Source organism: Muscardinus avellanarius, assembly GCF_963383645.1.
Source record: "Muscardinus avellanarius genome assembly, chromosome: 7".
NCBI lineage: Eukaryota > Metazoa > Chordata > Mammalia > Rodentia > Gliridae > Muscardinus > Muscardinus avellanarius.
The window spans coordinates 79,032,233-79,049,119 of record NC_137793.1 but is presented as its reverse complement, the minus strand read 5'-3'; the positions used below and the strand labels follow the sequence as shown (position 1 = coordinate 79,049,119).

The following is a 16,887-nucleotide window of genomic DNA, read 5'->3' as shown; positions in this document are numbered from 1 at the left end:
GGTGACAGAATTTGTGGAATAATATCTGCTAATATTTCTCAAGTACTCACTATATACCAAGCACTATTCTAAGAACTTTACATGGATCAACTAATCTTAATCATCACAACATAATTAAATAGGTACCATTACTATTCAGATCTACAGTAAGGAAACTGAGATACAGATGGGTCACATAATTCCACCAAGGTTTGTGAAGTAGTGTCAGAGCTTGTATTAAACCCAGCATTTAGGTTCAATAGTTCATTGGCCCTCTTAACTATGTTATCACCTCTTAAAGGAAACCTCCAAGGGACATTTCAGAAATGCACAGAATCTCTAGTCATAAAGACTGGAGAAAGTTATTTGAATTTGGTCGTTAAGGGCTTCTAATATTAAATTTTCTAGAGTATAAGGGATGATCCTGAACAATAAAGAATTGACCCATATAGAATATAATTGGAGAGCTAAGAGAAAAAAATCAGTGGAAAGCTATTGAACCCAGCAATTCCACTTCTTAATTTCCAGCTCCCCAAAACCAAAAATATATGTCTATAGAGACTTATATATTAATGTGCATAGCAGCATTACTTATTTATTATAATTTTAATTAATTGGGTATTGGGATTTAACACAGTGGCCTTCTACCTTTGTGGTACTGGGGATGGAACCCTTCTACCTCCGGGCTATACTCCCAGACCTATTTTTATGTTTTTTTATTTGGAAACAGGGTCTCTTAAGCCAGCAAGGCTGGCTTCAAACCTGCATGATCCTCCTGTCTCCGCCTCCCAAGTGCAGGGATTACAAGCGTGCGCCACCATGCCCATCTACCCTCAGCTTTTTAAATTTTTATTTTTAATCAGGGCCATGCCAGGTTGCCAAGAGTCTCACTACGTTGCTATGGCTGGTCTTGAACCTGCAACCCTACTCCCTCCTGTCTCAGCTTCTCAAGTAATGGGATTTCAGGGGTATACCACCATGCCCAACTAGCAGCATTATTTATAATAGGCAAAATTTGGAAGCAATATAACTGTCCACCAGCTAGTGAATGGATAAACACATCATGATGTAGCTATATAACAGAATATTATTTGGTAATAAAAATGCACAGTACAACAAAAGAATTCCTGCAAGTTATGTATAAGTATACCTCAGAGACATCGTAAATTTGATTCCAGATCACTGCATAAAGCTAGTATTCCATTTTAAAAAATGCACATAAGCCAGGCATGGTGGCGCACACTTGTAATCCCAGTACTTAGGAGGCTGAAACAGGAGAATTGCACAGGTTCAAAGCCAACCTCAACTACTTAGTGAGGTTCTCAGCAACTAAGTGAGACACTGTTTCCAAATAAAATATAAAATAGGTCGGGAGTGTAGCCCAAAGGTGGAGGCCCCTGAGTCCCATCCCCAGGACAATAAATAAATAAATAAATAAATAAATAAATAAATAAATAAAATGCACAGTATAAGGCTAGGCATGGTGGTGCATGCTTGTAATCCCAGCATTTGGGAGGCTGAGACAGGAAAATTGTGGTTCACAGACAGCCTAAGCTACTACTTAGTGAGGCCCCTTGCAACTCAGTTTGACCCTGTTTCAAAATAAAGAATAAAAGATAGAGCCAGGTGTGATAGCGCACATTTGTAATCCCAGCATCTGGGAGGCTGAGAACGGAGGATTGCGGACAGCCTCAGCTACTTAGTGAGGCCTTCTGCAACTTAGTGAGACCCTGTTTCAAAAATAAAGAATAAAAAATAAGACAGGGGATATAGGTCGGAGGTCAAATGCCCCTGGGTTCCATCCCTAGTACCACTTACACAAAAAAATGCACAGTATAGATAGATGAACCTTAAGAACTTTATAGTAAGTGAATAATTGAAGAAACCAGACCCAAAATACTATACAATGTTTGATTTTACTTGTCTAAAATTTCAGAAGGGCCAATCTGTAGAGACAGTGGTTGCCTGGACCTGGGGCAGGGAGCATAGTGGGGACCGTGGCCACAACAAGAGTTTTTTGTGGTGGAAATACTCTAAAGGTGGATCTGAGTGGCAGTTGCATAATTCGATGTGGGCTTTTTTGGTTACATAAGAGACGTTTATTAATATTATGTTGTATTTACAGTTTTTGTGTGTGTGTGGTACTGAGATGGAACCCAGGGGCACTTTACCTCTGAGCTACACCTCCAGCCCTATTTTTTATTCTTTATTTTGAAACAGGGTCTCACTGAGTTGCAAAGGGCCTCACTAAGTAGCTGAGGCTGTCCGCGAACCGTGATCCTCCTATCTCAGCCTCCCAAATGCTGGGTTTACAAGCGTGCGCCACCAGGCCCAGCTCTTGTTTAGTTTTAATATAGCAAACCATAGTGAATTACTTAACACTTGGACATAAAGCACATCATTCTACATTTATAGCACATTGGATTCTGCTAACACATTGTAAAAGCAAGTTGTACAGTATGCTAGGGATCATCTCAAAAGTTCCAAGTTAATTATTTTTTGCTCCTAGTTATTCTTTTCTTCTGGGACTCTAAACATACAGAGTGTCAAGAATTACATTTTAGAAATTAAGGTGCATTTGTCTGTCCTTTCTATTTTATACTTTAGAATTCTTTAAGTACACGCCATAGAACAATAAGGTACTGCAAAATTTTAAATACAGACTATAAAAAAAATGCTCACTTAACCAGTTAAGAACATTATTTTTTTAACCATACCTTAAATGTATTTTTGCACTATGATTTTGCTTCCAGGTGCTCACACACATTATAGTTAAATAAATTTCAAGATTAATTTTATCAGAAAATATGGATTATGTGCAGAAATGCAATAATAAAAATTTCTAATTTTTAAGAAAACCTCTTAAAATAGCCAATGTTATTCATATCTTACACTAAAATCTTTAATTCCAAATTCACTTTGAAGTAGAGGATGAATAAAGCAAGGCTGCCCCCTATTGACCAAAGGGACATAGCTCATGCTACTTAATATGACTACAAATAGTACATAAGGCATTATTAATACATCATAGACTTGATTGCAAGAGCTTTTCAAACATTAACCACTAACAGCTCAATGATTACAGAATTCTACATTAACTATTAAAATCTTACACCTAGGAACAAATAGAAGTGATCATTTTCAACAGTACCTTTTTTTTTTTTTTTTTTTTGCAGTACTGGGGATGGAACCCAAGTGCATTCTACCTTCGAGCCACACTCCCAGCCCTATTTTTTATTCTTTATATTGAAACAGGGTCTCATTGAGTTGCAAAGGGCTTCACTAAGTAGCTGAGGCTGTCCTGGAACCTGCGATCCTCCTTTCTCGGCCTCCCAAATACTGGGATTACAAGCGTGCACCACTATCCCTGGCTTCAACAGTACTTTATTTTTGAAGCAGGCAATTATTCCACTGTTTTCCACATCTTGATTTACTTCCTGCAGATGTGCTCTTGCTTCTTGCAAGAGAATTCATAAACACAGGAAGGCCTTTTCCAGAAAACATCTTTAATAAATAAAGAGAACTCTGGTCCTGGGAAGATTTCATAAAGTTTCCAGCATCTACAGAATTCTTGTATAATTGATAAACTCTCTGACAGACAGGAGAAAGCCTAAAATCAGGAACACCCACCAGAGCCAGTACTGACCATCAAAGTATCCAGGGAAGCCGGGCATGGTGTCGCATGCTTGTAATCCCAGTACTTGGGAGGTTGAGACAGGAGAATCGCAGGTTTGTGGCCAGCCTCAACTATTTAGTGAGGCCCTCCACAACTTAGTGAGAACCTGTTTCAAGATAAAGAAAAAATAGGGCTGGGGGGTGTACCTCGGAGGTAGAATTCCCCTGAGTTCTATCCCCAATACCACACACACACACACACACACACACACACACACACACACACACACACACACAGCAACCAGGGAAATAGGCGGAAAAACCTATTAGGATCTACTTACAGACAAAACCCTGAGATGGCCCCATGTCTTCCTGAAGCTGAGGTGGTCAGGCAAAAAAGACAGGAAAAACCCAGTCCAGTTGAAGAGGAACACCATGAACAAAGTTAACATGAAAATCCCATCATTTCCTCTCCTTTGCTGGTCAGCATCATCAAAATCATCCCACCCCACAAAATCCTCATCTCTTTCAGGAACCAAAGGAATGGTGGCTTGAGCCTTGGTTCTCTCTGCTTCTCTGTACCTGAGTGCTGTTGTAGCACATTGTAAGATGGGGGCTTTGGAAAGTCTGACTCATCTTTGTAGTCAAAATATGCTGCACTCAGCCGGGCATGGTGGTATATGCTTGTAATCCCAGCATTTGGGAGGCTGAGACAGGAGGATCACAGTTCTCCACCAGCCTCAGCTACTTAGTGAGGCCCTTTGCAGCCCAGTGAGACCCTGTTTCAAAATAAAGAATAAGCCAGGCGTGGTTTGTAATCCCCGCGCTTGAGAGGCGGAGACAGGAGGATCGCGCTGGTTCGAAGCTAGCCTTGCTGGCTTAAGAGACCCTGCTTCCAATTAAAAATATTTTAAAAATGGGTCTGGGAGTGTAGCCCGGAGGTAGAAGGGTTTCTAGGAACCCCAGTACCACCAAATAAATAAATAAATAAGTAAATAAATAGAATAAAAAATAGGGCAGGGGGTGTAGCTCAGAGGTAGATTGGCCTTGGTTCTATCCCCAGTACCACAAAGAAAAAAAATGCCTTCAAGATAAAATAAAAAAGAAGACAAACCAAATATTAATAGAATAACATCAAATATGACAGAATATAAAATTTAAAACATATAAAATAATATAGAATTTTTCTTTGCAGTAGGATATAGTAACTCTGAAATTATTTCAAGTTTGAGCAAATGAATAAATACGTTTACATAGTGGTGATAACCAGATTTTCATTTGGTAGAGAGAAGATACAAATATTGTGAGTTAGCTAAGCATGGCAACAAGTGCCTATAATCCCAGTACTTAGAAGACTGAGACAGAAGGATCATAGGTTTAAGACCAGCCTCAGCAACTTTGTGAGGAGCTGTTTCAAAATAAAAAATAAAATAGGGCTGAGGGTGTAGCTCAGAGATAGACTGTCCTGGGTTCCATCCCTAGTACTACCAAAAAAAAAAAGAGGAAAGACTTTGGCATACAGTTTCAGAGGCTTCAGCTTATGGTCACTTGGCTCCATTGTTTCTGGGCCTGTAGTATGGCAGAATATCATGTCAGAAGAATAAAATTATGTTATTTGCAGGAAAATGGATGGAACTGGAGAAGATCATGCTGAGAGAGACAAGTCATTGAGAAAATCAAGAGTTGCATGTTTTCTCTCATATGTGGAAGCTAGAAAGAAAAAGGCCCTCATAAAATAAAGAGACAAGTAGAGAAGGGGAGGGGAATCAGAGGAGAGGTAGGAAGGTACAGAGAAGAAAACAGACAAAATAATGTTAGGTGTGTATATGAATGTATCACCATGGGTCTCACTGTTATATATGATTATAATGCACCCATTAAAAAAATACCATGGCAGTGTGGTGCGGAAAAACTGTTCACCTCATCGTGGTCAAGAAATGGAGAGAGAGAACATGCACCAGTGCCAAGGACCCTTGAAAGTCACCCCTCACTGACCTGTAGTTTCCAACTAGGCCACACCCTCTATAGTTTCCACCACCTCCCAATAGTGCCACTAACTGAGAACTAAGCTTTCAACAAGTGAGCCTTTGATATTAACCAAAATTAATAAAGCAAAGTTAATATTGATAACTTCTATTCCAATACAATTTCTATTCCAATAAAATTTCAGAGTTTTCTTTGCCTTTCTGCATACCATATGTTATAGTTTGGATCTGGGAAGTCCCCAAAGGCTCACTTGTTGAAGCTTGGTTCCCAGTTAGTGGCACTATTGGGAGTGTCAAGAACCTAAAGAAGAAGCCTACAGAATAGAAGATCTTTACCAGCCACCACTCTGATAGGGGGCTAATATCCAGAATATACAAAAAGCTCAAAAGACTCTACACTAGCAAAACAAACAACCAATCAAGAAATGGCAACTGAAACGAATAGACATTTCACAAAAGAAGAGATACAAAGGGCCAATAGATACACGAAAAGATGTTCAACATCACTAGCCATCAGGGAGATGCAAATCAAAATGACGCTGAGATTCCATCTAACCCCAATCAGAATGGCAAGCATAAAGAAATCAAACAACAACAATTGCTGGCGAGGATGTGGGGAAAGAGGAACTCTTTTACACTGTTGGTGGGAGTGCAAAGTAGTTCAGCCACTATGGAGATCAGTGTGGAGATTCCTTAGAAAACTGGGAATAGATCCACCATTTGATTCGGCTATACCACTCCTTGGTATCTTTCCAAAGGAGTTGAAATCAGAGAACTACGTTAACATATGCATACACATGTTTATAGCAGCACAGTTTGTAATAGCTAAAATATGGAACCAACCTAGATCTCCATCAACAGATGAATGGATTGCAAAATTATGGGAAATACACACAATGGAATTCTATTCAGCTATAAAGAAAAATAAAATAATACCATTTGCAAGAAGATGGAAGGTTATAGAGAACATTATGTTAAGTGAGATTAGTCAAGCACAGAAAGAGAAGGGACATATATTTTCTCTAATATGTCCAAGCTAGGGAGTAGTGGTAATACCAGAGGGATTCCAGATGATGGAGGGAAATCTCAGCAAAGCTTGAACGGAAGGATAGGAGAGGAAGAAAGCTGAGGTTGTTCAATGGAGGAGCTACATACGAATATGTGTAATAGCATAAATACAACATGATTAACCTGGACACTCTCTATTGGGGGAGGGAAAGGGAAGGGGAAGGGCATGAAGCACAATGTAAATGTACACCACTCTCAATATGTTCCACTTATAAAAATAAAAATTTAATTTAAAAAATAAAAAAATAAAAAATAAAAAACAATCCCCAGTACCACAAGACATATTTAAAAAAATAAATTAAGCTGGGTATAGTGGCATATACTTGTAATCCCAGTACTTGGGAGGCTGAGACAGGAGGATCGCAGGTTCTTGACCATCCTCAGCTACTTAGTGAGGCCCTCTGCAACTTAGTGAGACCTGTTTCAAAAATAAAAAACAGCTGGGGGTGTATCTTGAAGTTAGAATGCCCCTGAGCTCAATCCTCAGTACTGTTAATAAATAAATAAATCACGTCTCACTTGATGGGATGCTTTGAGACAAACACAGAATAACTTCTGTGATATTCCTTACAGTAGTGCTATCTTATTTTAGGCTGCTATAACAAGCTATCATAGGTTTGTGGCTTAAACAACACATTTCTCACAGTTTTGGAAGCTGAAAGTGTGAGATGAGGGTGTGGTTGGGTTCTTGGTAAATGTTCGCTTCCTTGTTTATAGGAGCAGTCTTCTTTCTGTCTCCTCACATGACAGAAGGAGGGCTAGCTAGCTCCCTGGCCTGTTCTTATAATGGAACTAATACCATTCATAAGGGACCCCTCCTCAGAACCCTCTGTCATATTGGGATTAGAGTTTCAACATATGCATTTTGGGTGGATGCAAACATTCAGTGCATTGCAGATAAATAACCTAAGTTGCATAGTGAGAAATCATACAAATTGAGAGATATTTTATAATCTAAAAAATCTATCATTATAAAAGTCAAGATAAGACTAAAGAACTATTCTTCATTGAAGAAAACTAAAGAGATATGCCATCGAAATGCAGTGCAATGCCTTCTGACCTTAATAAAGAACGTTCATGGAAGAGTTGGAAAAACATGTATGAGGTCCAGACACTAGATGATAGTGATGTATTGGTGTTTGTTTTTTAATTTTGATATAAAATTGTGGCTACATCAGAGACTATTTTTGTTTGTTAGGTAGCAACTTCCTCTCATATGGTTCGGGCAAAAAATGTTCATAATATAGTTATCCCTCAGTGTTTATGGAGGACTGGTTCCAGGATTCCCCATTCCATAGATGCAACTCTGCAGATGCTCAGGCCCCTCATATGGAATGGAATGGAATGGTATTTGCATCTAACCTACATACATCTTCTCACGTACTTTACGTCATTTCTAGATTACGTATAACACAATGTGAATGCTATGTAAGCAGTTGTTCCACTGTATTGATAGGGAATAGTGACAAGAAAAAAGTCTTTTTCAGTACAGATATGACCATTGTAACCCTAACTACATCTTCAGTCTTCAGCTGGTTGAATCCACGGATATGGAACCCTTGGATAGGGAAGGTCAACTATACTGTATTTGCAACTTTTCTATAATTTTTAAATTTAGAAAAATACTAAAAGCATTACTATTACAGTCAAAAACTATAAAAAGTATTATCTCTTATTTTAGAGATAGCAGCAAACGAAACAAAATTGGAATATAAATTAGAAAGGAAAAATAAAATTATAATTATCAGGATATACATTCTTACACCTAGAAATTTTATTAAAATTTTATTTTTAAAATATATTTTAAATTAAAATTTTATTTTTAAGATATATTTTAAGATTTATTTTTAAGATATAACGGGGAGAGTTGGTTGTGGTGGTGTACGCCTATAAATCTTAGTACTTGGACGACTCAGACAGGAGGATTGCAGGTCATGGCCAGCCTCTGCAATTTAGCAGGACCCCTCAGCAATGCAGACATTATTTCAAAAATAAAGTACGACTAGGAGCATGCTTGTAATCCCAGTACTTGGGAGGCTGAGACAGGAGAATCTCAGGTTTTCAGTTAGCCTCAGAAACTTAGTGAAGCCCTCTGCAATTTAGTGTTCCAAAATAAAGAATAAAAAATAGGGCTGGGGTGGCTCAGAGATAGGATGCCCCTGAGTTCAATCCCCAGTATAGCAAAATAAGTCAATAATAATAATTAGGGGGAAGCTGACCATAATCAGATACTGAAAATATAAAACTAAAAGACTGAGATATTGATACTAGGTTAAATGAACATCTTAGAGAAACAACAGCAACACAGCACATACAGCCTTGATAAAGGAGTTAGCTCAAGTCACCTCAGATGGCTTATTTAAGAATAGTATTGTGGCTACTAGCTATCTGGAGAAAATGTAAAGCTAGATCCATACCTCATCTATTTGTTAGGATAGACTCCAGATGGATCAAAGTTTATATGTAACTGGGCATGACAGTACAGAGCTGCAATCCCAGTACTTGGGAGACTGAAACAGGCTGAACATGAAGATCACATATTCAAGGTCAGGCCCAGCAACTTAGTGAGAACCTGTTTCAAAATAAAAAATAAAACAGAGCTCACAGGTCAAATGCCCCTGGGTTCAATCCCCAATAACACACAAATGCATAAACATACGTGCACATGCACACACAGACTTACACACACACAATTTGCATATAAAGAATTACAAAGGAATTGCAAAAAATATTGTAACGTTTTAAAATCTTAATCACTGTTGGGCTCAGTGGATTTGACTGTCACCCTAGTATTAGGGAGGCTGAGACAGGAGGATTGCAATGTCAAGGCCAGTGCATGGTAACTCGGTAAGATCTTGTTTCAAAATAAAAAATAATGGCTGGGGTTGGGGTAGCTCAGAGGTAGAACACCTATGGGTTCATCCTAAGTACTACAGGAGTGTGGGGGGGTCTTAATCATAGATGAAGGGAAAAGACTTTCTACATATATTATAAAATAAAAAACTCATGCACTTCTAAACCAATGTAAAAGATTATTCATTGTAATGGTCTTCCTTCTTTCTCTCTTTCTTTCTTTCTTTCTTCCTTTCTTTTCTTTTCTTTCTTGTAGATATTGTACTGGGGGTGGAACCCAGGGGCTTTTCTACCTCCGGGCTATACTCCCAGACTTATTTTATACTTTTGGAAACAGGGTCTCACTAAGTTGCTAAGAGCCTCACCAAGTAGCTGAGGCTGGCTTCAAACCCTGCAGTCCTTCTGTCTCAGCCTCTTAAGCATTGGGATTACAAGTGTGAGCCACCACGCCCAGCCTTCAATGGTTTTTATATCTTAAAAAAAAAAGTAAAAGGAACATAAATATCAACAATAGAATAGATAAATAAATAAAAATATAGGTATGTAGTAAAGAAATATCCTTGCTGAACAGCAGTCTGACCCTTAGGAGTTCATTTCTGAACCCTTGAAATGTTATGCCCAGTTTGCTAGGGGCATTGGGCCATGTGACTTAGAGTGGGGCTGATCACACTGAACAGTTTAACACTGATTTAACACATTGACTGATCCATGAGAAAAAGCCCTACTAATAGACAAATGTGCAGATAATATCACACAACTCACAAAAATGGAAATACAAATTGCTTTTTACTTTATAAAAAGATTCTTAAGCCAGTTGTAATAGTACATGCCTATAATCCTAGTATTTAGAAGGCTGAGACAGGAGGATTTCAGGTTCTAAGCCAAGACCTAGCAATTTAGCAAAACTCTCAACAACCTAGCATGATCCTGTTTCAAAAAACAAAAACTAAAAAAAGCTAGAGTTGTAGCTCAGAGGTAGAACACCCCTGGGTTCAATCCCCAGTACCACCACCACCCAAAAAAAAAAAAAAAAATCTTAAGCTTACTCAAAATAAGAGAAGTGTAAATTTAAATTAATTGGGGAGACATCATATAGGTAAAGATTTGGGAAGGTAAGTACTCTCTCTGCTAGTGACAGAAAATCGATATAGCTTCAGTAGAAGGCAATTTGACAATATGTGTTAAAAAGTAGAAGAATATATACTCTGTATTCCCCTGTTTCACATCTAGTCATTACTCTGCAGATATTTTCACACACTTGGGAAATGACATGTTTACAGGTTATTCAGTTTATAATAAGAGATTTGAAACAACATATATCTCCATTTATAGTAGACTGATTAAATCAATTTAATATATTGTAATCATAAAAATATTAAGGAATCCTTTGCTTACTGATTATAAATGGCCTTCAAGTTATGTCTACATAGAATGGTGTATAAATTCCACTTATGGAAATAGTGCGGATGGAGAATATACACACTCCTGTTAGCCCTTAAGTACAAGTATCTTTAGAAAGACATGTACAAAATTTGTAAGATTTGCTACTGTCTTTGGGAAATTTTAAGGACTGTATCCCCCCAAAATTCATATGTTGAAACCCTTAACACCCTATGTGATGGTATTAAAAGATGGGGACTTAGGGAGGCACTTAGGTCTAGATAAGATTAGGAGGGTAAAGCCCCTATGGTGGGATTAGTGCCCTTACAAAAAAAGGAAAATATACCCGAGATTTCTCTCTCTACTCTCTGAGGATACCAGGAGAAGAGGTAGTCTGCAGACCAGAAAGAGGGTGTTCATCAGACATGGGATATACTAACACATTAATTGTGGCTTTCCTATCCTCTAATTTTCTTTTCTCTTTTCTTTTCCTTTTCATTTCCTTTTCTCTTCTTTTCTTTTTTGGTACTGGGGATTAAACTCAGGAGCATTCTACCTCTTAGCTACACCCTAGCCCTATTTAATTTTTTGTTTTGAAACAGGGCCTAAGTTTCAAAGGGCCTTGCTGAGTTGCTGAGGCTGGTCTCAAACATGTGATCCTCCTTTCTCAGTCTCCCAAGTACTGGGATTACAGGTATGCACCACATGCCTGGCTCCTAGCTTCTAGTATTGTTAAAAATAAGTATTGTTGTTTAAACCACTCAGCTGTGTTTTTTTGTGATAGCAGTCCTTAGTAATTAATACAGGGGAAAATTGATGGCTGTGTAACAGGTAGAAAAGAGACATTTTTCTTTTAAATTTTAAGCCATGTGAATATAGTCACTGCTCAAAAATAAATAAGGTCTATTTATCTTTACTTTATTTACTCATTTATCAATATACTTTTTGTAGGACAAAAGTTGAAACATCAAGAAAGACAAAAAGAATAAAAAGAGGAGGAAACAATTACACATGTCATCTTTTAAGGTATCATGTATTTTATGTTTTAAAAGTCTATGTTGTTGTACCTTTTTTGTGTGTATGGTACTGGGGATTGAGTCCAGAGGCATTCTACTAATGAGCTACACCCCCAGCCTATTTTATTTTTTTTATTATTTGGAAACATGGTCTTGCTAAATTGCTGAGTGAGGGCCTAAGTTGCTGAGGCTGGCCTTGAAACCTTGATTCTCCTATCTCAGCCTCCAAAGTATTGGGATTTAGGTATATGCCAGCAAGCCCAGCTTATTGTTGTACTTTTGATCACTGATTTGTATTTTCATTGGTTTGTCAAAATCAATCATAGTGTCCAACATGTTAAGGAGAATATTATGTGTATATTTTCCCTTATTGGTTATATACAATGAGTATATATGAGTACTTTAAAATTTAGATTTCTATTGTCATCTCTTAAATATCTACATCAAGATCAGTAAAGCAGACCCATGTACTTCAAAACACCATATTGAATTATTTTTATCTGTGTACTCTGAAAACGGGATCTGTGAATAGTTACCTTTCTTATTTGTTTGTTTGTTTATTTATTTATTTATTTATTTATTTATTTATGTGGTAAGGGGATGGAACCCAAGGCCATTCTATTTCCAAGCTACATCTTCAGCCCTGTTTTATTCTTTTACTTGAAACAGAGTCTCTCTCAGTAAGTTACAGAGGACCTTGCTAAGTTGCTAAGCCTGGCCATGAACCTGCAATCCTTCTATCCCAGCCTCCCACGTACTGGTATTACAGGTGTGTGCTATCATACCCAGCTCAAATTTTAAATCAATTGGTTCTAAGTGTGTGGTTCTATGTGCTTCTGTGCCAGTATCATGCTTTGTTTGTTTTTTTTTTTTTTATTGCAATGGCTCTCTAGTATAGTTTGAAGTCAGGTATCATGCCTCCTGAATGGTTCTTATCACTGAGAACGCTTTTGGCTATTCTGGATCTTTTGTTTTTCCATATGAGTTTTAGGACTGATTTTTTTTTTTTTTTCTGTTTCTGTGAAAGGCTGTCTTTTCTATTGAACAGGGAAAAACAAAACAACAACAAAAAACAAAACCAGGTGTGGTGGCACACACCTGTAATCCCAGTACTTGGGAGGCTGAGATGGGAGAATCGCAGGTTCAAGTCCAACCTCAGCAACTTGGCGAAGTGCTCAGCAATTTAGTGAGACCCTATTTCAAAATAAAAATTAAACTGAAGCCGGGCGTGGTGGCGCACACTTGTAATCCCAGTATTCGGGAGGCTGAGACCTGGAGGATCGCGGTTCGCAGACAGCCTCAGCTACTTAGTGAGGCCCTCTGCAACTCAGTGAGACCTGGTTTCAAAATAAAGAATAAAAAGTAGGACAGGGGGTGTAGCTTGGAGGTCACATGTCCCCTGGGTTCCATCCCCAAACCCGCAAAAAAAAAAAAAAAAAAAAAAAAAATTAAATTGAGCCGGGGGTATAGATCAGAGGTGCCTTGGGTTCAACCCCCAGAACTTAAAAAAAATTGCATTCCATCCATTTCACTTATTTTAGCCTCTATGGAGTTGTTAAATGTGAACTCTAATTCTAGAAAATACTGTTTGTTAAACAAAATTGCTCTCCCTGGAGAATTATATGACTGCCATGCAGTCTTCTTAAATGGTGCTCTCATGTGACACTGAAGGATTGTCATTTAGCCAGGTGTGGTGGTACATGCCTGTAATCCTGGTACTTGGGAAGCTGAGACAGGAAGATCGCAGGTTTGAGGCCAGCCCCAGCAACACAGTGAGCCCCTCAGCAACTTAGCGAAATCTGTTTCAAAATGAAAAATGAGGCTGTGGGTATAGCAAAGGTAGAACACCCATAGATTCATCCCCAATACTAAAAAATAAAAAAGTTATTTTAACCTTATTTCCAAGTTTGAATATTCTCCTTCATAATTTTATAATTATGGATTACAATTTTATAATTAATGAGCACTGTAACTTTACTTGGAGTTAAAAGTTCTTCCCTTCCCAGCCTTAGTGTGTGGATATTAATAACTTTTTTTTTTTTTTTGCGGCACTTGGGATGGAACCTAGGGGCATTCTACCTCCAAGCTACTCCACCAGCCCAATTTTTTTATTCTTTATTTTGAAACAGGTTCTTTATGAGTTGCAAAGGGCCTCACTTAATAGCTGAGGCTGGCCACGAACCTGTGATCGTCCTGTCTCAGCCTCCAAAATGCCAGGATTACAAGTGTGAGCCACCACGCCCGGTTTATTAATAACATTTTAATGACTATATAAGGGATTTGCAGTAAATTCCTAGTGTTAATTTAACTTTATGTGTGTGTGTGGTACCAGGGGCATTCTACCTCTGAACTACACCCCCAGCCCTATTTTATTCTTTTGTTTTGAAATAGTCTCACTAAATTGCCGAGGCTGGCCATGAACCATGATCCTTCTGTCTCAATCTCCTCAGTGTGGTGTTACAAGTGTGCACCACCACGTGTGGCTTTTAAATTACTTTTCAAGGCTTATAATGCTCTCATCCAAACACAGTGATGTCCAATGTTTGTTTTCTACTGTAAGTATCAAGAAAAGTATATGTACAAGCTGAGCATAGTGGTGCACGCCTGCCGGTAATCCCAGTACTTTGGAGACTTAGACAGGGGGATCATGGTTTCAAGGCCAGCCTCAGCAACTTAGCAAGACCTTAAACAACTTAGCAAGACCCTGTTTCCAAATAAAAATAAAATAAAATAAAAGGTCTGGGGTGTAGGTTAAAGGTAGAATGCCCTTGTGTACAATCCCCCCTCATAAAAAGGAAGAAAAAATATATATAACATAGCAAGTAGCAAATCTATTCTAATCAAATCTACTTTTTGTCTGCAGAGGGGCTGAAACCAGGCTGAAATTTTTGATTTCCAAAACAGCCTTTTGGTGTGAGATGGTCACACAAGGGTGCAGAGTCCAGTGCTGTGAAACCATCAGAAACACCGAAGATCTCAGGGAATGGACTCTCATACCACGCAAGACTCACGAACCAATCTGCATCCACTATCATCACACAATAAAGAGTTTGGAAATCATACTTTGTTTTTAAAGATCCATATCCAACACTTGGGAACCTGAAATCCAAGCTGGCTGTGTTGATTGTAAGGAGCTTATTCCATAGTTAGATGTTTTTAAGGAAGGAGGAAAATGAGTCTGCTCTCCTGATATTATCCTAATAATTACATAGAAAATATGTTTACCAGCCGGGCTTGGTGGTAAAGCAGCAGGGCCTCTGCCAGGGCTGGGGAGGGTTTCTAGCACTGCTTACACAGACATTTTCTCTTGTAACACCAAAACATGTGTTACAGGACCCAAGATCTTTGGCTAGTACACATGTATCCTAGGGTACCGGGTGCTGGGAGTTAAGTGTGTATTAGTGGAGAAACAAGTTTTGAAATATATGATGCCAGAAATTAGTTTGTGGAAGATGTCATATAATCAGATCAGGATAATTGTTAGCAGAGGGCTCTGATCTTATCAACACCTAGCTCAAACCTGAAACAGTACTAGAAACAGCTAGTGGACCTGTGTGTGAAGATACATTTTTTTATTTTCATTTATCACTAAAAAAAAATTTAGTGGTTTTTAGTGATCAAAAAAAATTTGATCAACTACCCTATAGGAAGGACTGAATTATCCCTTATATACAAAAAAAGATACTATAAAACACTCATTATGAAGTGGCAATCAAAAAATATGCAGCCAATACAAGTAGAGAAAAAGTGCCAGGCGTGATGGTGCATGCTTGTAATCCCAGCATTCGGGAGGCTGAAACCGGAGAATGGCGGTTCTTGGACAGCCTCAGCTACTTAGGCCTTCCGTAACTTAGTGAGACTCTGTTTCAAAATAAAGAATAAAAAATAGGGCAGAGGGGGTGTAGCTCGGTGGTAGAATGCCCCTGGGTTCCATCTCCAGTCCCGCAAAAAAAAAAAAAAAAAAAAAAAAAGTAGAAAAAAGGTAATATGTAGATGTGTCAAGCAGTTAATAAAAGTATAATATTATTTTGGGTGTTTATTGAAGGACTAAGTAATGGGAAGTTCACACTTTGGGCTGTTTGGCTTTAGACAAGTTATTCTAAGCAGAAATGTGTCTAAGCAGAGAGAGGCGTCATTTAAACAGCAGGCACTGTGCTTTTGCTAGCCGTGAATTGTTAATCTGTTCCCAGTGTCATGTTGTGAAGCAGTTTTGCAGGAAGAACTAGGGTCAAGTGACTGCTGGGGATGACAGATAGGTCCCTGCAGCTGATGAGAAACAGGTTCAGGGTCTGGTTCTACCAGTTACTCTCTTTACAACCTCACAGAGTCACAAACCATCTACACCTCTCTTGACAGTAAAACGAGGATAAAAATGCCTGTCACACCATGTTGCTTATGAAGTTACAATGAGGTTAAGCATGCACCAGGGTCAGCACGTGCCTGGCACACAGTGAGTGTCCCAAAATGGCAGGTCATTTTCTTACTGTCATCACTAGTAATAAGCTGTTTCATGCTGGACAAATTTTTTAGTTCTTGGCTACTAGAAACACTGCTGCTGCAGCCTCATCCATGTCCCCAGGTCAGTGTGGAGGCCAAATGAAATGGATTGAAAGAAAGCAGTGTGACATGGTGCTAGATGGAAGGTCCCCAGCGCCTGGGAAACAGCCTGCACCCTGGCCCCACCGTGGAAAGCAGTACACACGTGCTACAGCAAGGAGCCTGTGAGCATGTGCCAAGGGCTTGTAGACGAGCTCTGGCTCCAGAAGCTGTATGTGTCATGACCTCAGTTAACTAGATAAAGCAGCGGCCTCACTTCTGCAGTGGGGAGAGGACATGAGACAGCAGAGCCCCCGGGACTTTCATCCTACCAAGAGCCATCCTGGGCAAGCCTGCAGAGGGAGCTGTCCCCGGCCGGGGAGGGACAGTACACCCGGGGCCCATTATGTTCTGGTACAGGCCCTTATCCCCGCGGACCTCACAGCCAGCAGGAC

The 16,887-nt window shown here is 38.9% G+C and overlaps 1 pseudogene across 1 annotated transcript; it reads right to left on the bottom strand.

Moving 5' to 3' along the window:
- Positions 1-3,485: 3,485 nt before the first annotated feature.
- Positions 3,486-16,774, bottom strand: LOC308265114 (NEDD4 family-interacting protein 1-like; annotated as a pseudogene). The gene is made up of 3 exons: positions 16,710-16,774; positions 3,936-4,253; positions 3,486-3,687 (listed from the first exon to the last, which is right to left on the bottom strand). The product of its transcript is annotated as an NEDD4 family-interacting protein 1-like (transcript).
- Between the last annotated feature and the right edge of the window lie 113 nt (positions 16,775-16,887).